General features: G+C 41.4%; 1 protein-coding gene across 2 annotated transcripts in view; it reads left to right on the top strand.

Annotated features, from left to right (window-relative positions):
- Positions 1–2115: 2115 nt before the first annotated feature.
- GLIS1 (GLIS family zinc finger 1) overlaps positions 2116–4586 on the top strand; it is a 188285-nt gene continuing 185814 nt past the window's right edge. Inside the window, exons 1-2 of one of the 2 annotated variants that reach the window (XM_081915274.1) lie at positions 2116–2240; positions 2615–2664. The gene's annotated coding sequence lies outside the window, so the exon portion shown is untranslated. Of the gene's footprint in view, positions 2241–2614; positions 2665–4586 lie in introns of those variants that run through there. The other variant, XM_081915276.1, reaches the window with a different exon arrangement.

Here is a 4586-nt window from a genome sequence, read left to right as displayed (position 1 = left end):
CTACATTGTTCACAAGTATGGTGTTGTCTCTTTAGATTCATGATTATAAACAGGCTCAAGGCTGGCAGCCAAACACTTGGCTGGCAAATTCCAATAAATATGTAAAATTCAGCTCCTCCAGATGCAGTCTGCCTATTTGGTCTAAGACTGAGGGGAAATGGCCTCCCAAAATTCTGCACACTCTTTGTGAGTGGTGAAACTGAGGGGAGGCATTTTGCTGAATATTTTTTTTGCAGGTGAGCTGGGGAGATGAAGTCCTCAAACAGTATTTCTCTGAAAATTATCTTCAGAAAATTTTGGCTCACTTTATGCTGAATGAAACTTTGTTTAGAACTCTCTTATAGGTGAGGAAGGCAAATTTCAGTCTTAGTTTAAGGGCTGCATCAGGTAACACTGGGAATGGATGGGTTTGAATAGATGGAAGTGAGGAACTGGTACCTTAAAAATGCAGCAAGACTTTTAAAATGTTGATCCTTGTTTGAGGGTGTTGGTGTTGGTTTGAGATCTTCTTAGCATCCTAAGTGACATTTTTGTGGGGATTGCCGTTTGTCTTTTGGCAGAAACATGGATGTGTTTGACTTTTAGTCTACAGTATTTTAAAGCGTTTGGATTTTTTTTTGTTCTAAAAATGTGACATGGATTTTAATGTGAACCTTTGTAAGCTGTCTCAGGCAGCTATTTGGCTGAAAGTCATCATAAAAAAATGTCTAACAACAACAAAACTTTACCTCAGGAAAAAGTCCTGGGAGGAAGAAACATGGCTGTCATATACCTCAGTGTTCTCTCCCTCACACAGCAGTGACCACGTGCATATAAGTTATCCCTTGTGCTTAAGTTTAAGAGGGTATAAAGGTCCTCTCTTCACTTGTCATTTGCTCTCTTGTAACAACCCCCCACTAAAAAAAAAAGGAGCATTCATCATCCATTTTTCCTACTAACACTGGTAGAGGAGAACTTTATTTTACCCATTTAACACAGTGAGTGGTAGTCAGCTAAGTTTTACTCAAAGTAGACCTGTTGAAACGAATGAACCTAATTTAGGCATGTTTGTTATTTTAATTGGGTCTTGGTTGAATACCATCGGGGTGGGGGGAGAGACGGCTATGACTCGGCTGCAAATTGTTGCTGCAGCTTCTGGCACAGAAAAAAAGGTGAAAAGTGCTGATTCTCTTATATGTACAAACACCGACACACACCATGTGCACTTACTGCCTCATTGTGTACTCCTGCTGATGGGTGTGTACATATAATAACAGCCTAGGACAGTCAAGCTGCCTCAGTTCTTCCACATCTGAAGCGAAGCACATCCACCTAGAAATGGCAGCAAGGACAACTTTTGTGCTTAACTCTTCTAGCATGTACAAAACATCTCTACACCTTTGCCACTGTCACAGATACACTGTTTGTGATAAAGTTTCCCTGCCACAAGTGCAGTACAGTGTAGACTGCGGGTTGAGATAGGAAAACCACAAAATGGCACCACCAGCTATCATGTTCAGTTTGACCTACATTCTGTCTAGGGATAAAATACATACTGAGGGGTTTTAGCTTAAAAGGAACTGGTCAATATAATATTTAATCTATATATCTCTCTCTTGAAAAAGGATGTTGATGAATACCTGGCCCTTGTATGACATTGGGTGAATTCAGTTTGAAAGTTCTCCAGTTACTTTCAGTTATTCATAATATAATACCTCTTATCACAGAATCTTCCTCTCAGCAAAAATCTTCAGACATTCTTTAGACTGGTTTTTTTGGCAAAAGCAGAGGGATGTTAGGATCATCGTCTAGAACTTCTCTAAAAGAAGTGGCCAATTTGTTTATCATAAAGGGTTGCCCCAGAAACATCTAAAGATCTGGAAGATCGTGTGCTCCTATCTTGAACTTTTTATTAACCCATCTGGTGCAGATATTGTTGACAGTGACACCAGACCAGGCCTGCACTACTTGTGACCCCATCAAAACAAAATGCAGCCCAGTAGCATGGATTGTTGTTGGCCAGATATTTGACAATCTATTTTTACATACTCAGGCGGGCACCAAGATGTGTTCTCTCTCTCTCTCTCTCTCTCTCTCTCTCTCTCTCTCTCTCTCTCTCTCTCTCTCTGTCACACACACACACACACACACACACACACACACTGGACCATACTTGGCTGATGAGCTACATTTGGCAACCACAAGTTGTCAAGGCCAGGCAGGACAGGGTGTACTGTTAGGCAGTCAGTTGGCTGCCACAAGTGGGTGTCATTAAAGGGCTGCAAATTGTTATTTATTATTCTTGTATTTTTACTGCCAAGAATGGGAAAGATGGTTTTTGGAATTGTCTGCTCCAGAATTACTTGGCTGGCTTTGGGTGCTATGCAGTTTGCCATGGTGGTGGTGATTACTATTTGCTGTTGAACCTCAGACAGCAAAATGTCTTGGGCTTGCCCTGGCTGCACTAAGAGCATGGCTAATACTGTGACCCTATTATGTGATCTCCTCTTAGCAATTTGTACCGTTTTCAGAGCTACTTCCCAAATTACCATTTGACATGAAAATTAATCCTAGTGTTGAGAGAAAAGTGTATATTTACATTTGAATGAAGGGATATGTGTCTCTTATTTTTCAGCAACCTGAGTTGTGAAGGTGCCAGACGCATGTATCAACTTTCTGAACCAGGTACACTCAACTGGACAGAAACTCCATAGTTAGACCTTTCATGTACATGCTATTTTAGGACAGAGGTTAATTTTTATGCCCCAAAATTTAATATGCGAAGTGGCCTTCACTGAGAAATTAAAGACCATTTTATTATAAGTAAGAGATAAACACTGCATTGAGAGGCAAATAATTAAAGCCCCTCTCAACCAGAGTCCCAGCATGGATTTGTGCACCTGCAATTTACTTTAACAAAAATAATACAATTGTTAATGGATGTGGCATCTTCCATTAACACATTAGCCCTAAGAATGTTAGCTGGCTGCCAGGAAACTCCTGCTCAAACCTCTACTTAAGTCATGCACTCACTACATGGCCTGATGTAAAACATTATTCCTTCAATCTCTTTTTGTTTGTACCATAGTGATAATAATACCGACCCATCTTATAGGGACTGTAAGTAGTGTTTATGGTGTTAGGCATGCTACTCATGAGCAAATCCCACTGATTATATGGGACCTTGCAAACATGCATCAGGGAAGAAAGCTTATTGGGGTAATGTTTGTGGAGCACTTGAACTTGTTTGGAATCCTATGGAGTAGGGTGAGAGTGATTTGGAGTATTATAACAGCTATATTATAACAGCAAGTAAAGGGTTGCTCACCCTTCCCTTTGCCACTTTTCTCATCCCAGTTCATTGCTCCCTAAACTGCTTCAGGGTTTTTTTGTTTTTTAAGCTGCACTGGAGTTTTTGTAATTATAATTAGGCTTTCTGAAAAGCGATCATCTAATTATCATTGTCATCATCTTATGAAATAAATAAGCATTTCATTGTAATTTTAAAAGACAGTCTAACTTATTAAGATTATTTTTGTAGATATTCTCCTTCCCTTCTGTTAGTGATCATGCAACATGTGTGTTAGCTGATGACTAGGAAAGATAAGTTGGCATGTGTAACTAAGAGTGACTACAGGTTGTCCACACTTTTTGAAAGATGTTTTGTTGATATGGGGAAGAGCAATTTGGTCCCCAGCTGTAAAACAGGGCCACACTAATCAAATAGGGGGGGGAACTTAGAGGTAAAGTCAAATTGCTACATAATGGATTTGAACAGTTCTAATGTGTTTTGAACCTGTATGGTGGTTCCTCCAGGACAATTGCTCCCAAGCTTATTAAGTTAATAGTTTTTCCTAGGCAACTAGAACAAGCCCAGAAAATAAAAGTCTAAAAATAACATGGTAGTATTCTTTGATTCCTTGGTGGACAAGCCATCTCTTCTTGGGAGGGTGAGATTATTTAAACCAGATTAAAAAACCCTCTTCTCTTTCTGTTTCCTAGACCAATTTTTATGCAGAATGGTGCTTAAAGCCACTTCTTATACCAGGGAACCACTTCTTATACCAGGGAAGCCACTTCTTATACCAGGGACGCGGGTGGCGCTGTGGGTAAAACCTCAGTGCCTAGGACTTGCTGATCGTAAGGTCGGCGGTTCGAATCCCCACGGCGGGGTGAGCTCCCATCGTTCAGTCCCAGCTCCTGCCCACCCAGCAGTTTGAAAGCACCCCTAAGTGCAAGTAGATAAATAGGTACTGCTTTATAGCAGGAAGGTAAACGGCGTTTCCGTGTGCAGCGCTGGTGCTGGCTCGCCAGCTGCAGCTTCGTCACGCTGGCCACGTGACCCGGAAGTGTCTTCGGACGGCGCTGGCTCCCGGCCTCTTGAGCGAGATGAGCGCGCAACCCTAGAGTCGGTCACGACTGGCCCGTACGGGCAGGGGTACCTTTACATTTTATACCAGGGAACCAGTGGGGACCTTGGAGGCAGAGTATGTAACATATGTAACATTGGGGGGGAAATGGGAAAAATTAGGTAAGTTGGTATAATGGGTGCTGAATGGCTAGGTGATATCCATAGCTAATTTAATTACAGTGGTACCTCTGGTTAA

The sequence above is a fragment of the Podarcis melisellensis genome (genome assembly GCF_964234715.1).
Source record: "Podarcis melisellensis genome assembly, chromosome: 6".
Classification (NCBI taxonomy): Eukaryota; Metazoa; Chordata; class Lepidosauria; order Squamata; family Lacertidae; genus Podarcis; species Podarcis melisellensis.
This window is presented reverse-complemented; position numbering and strand designations above follow the sequence as displayed.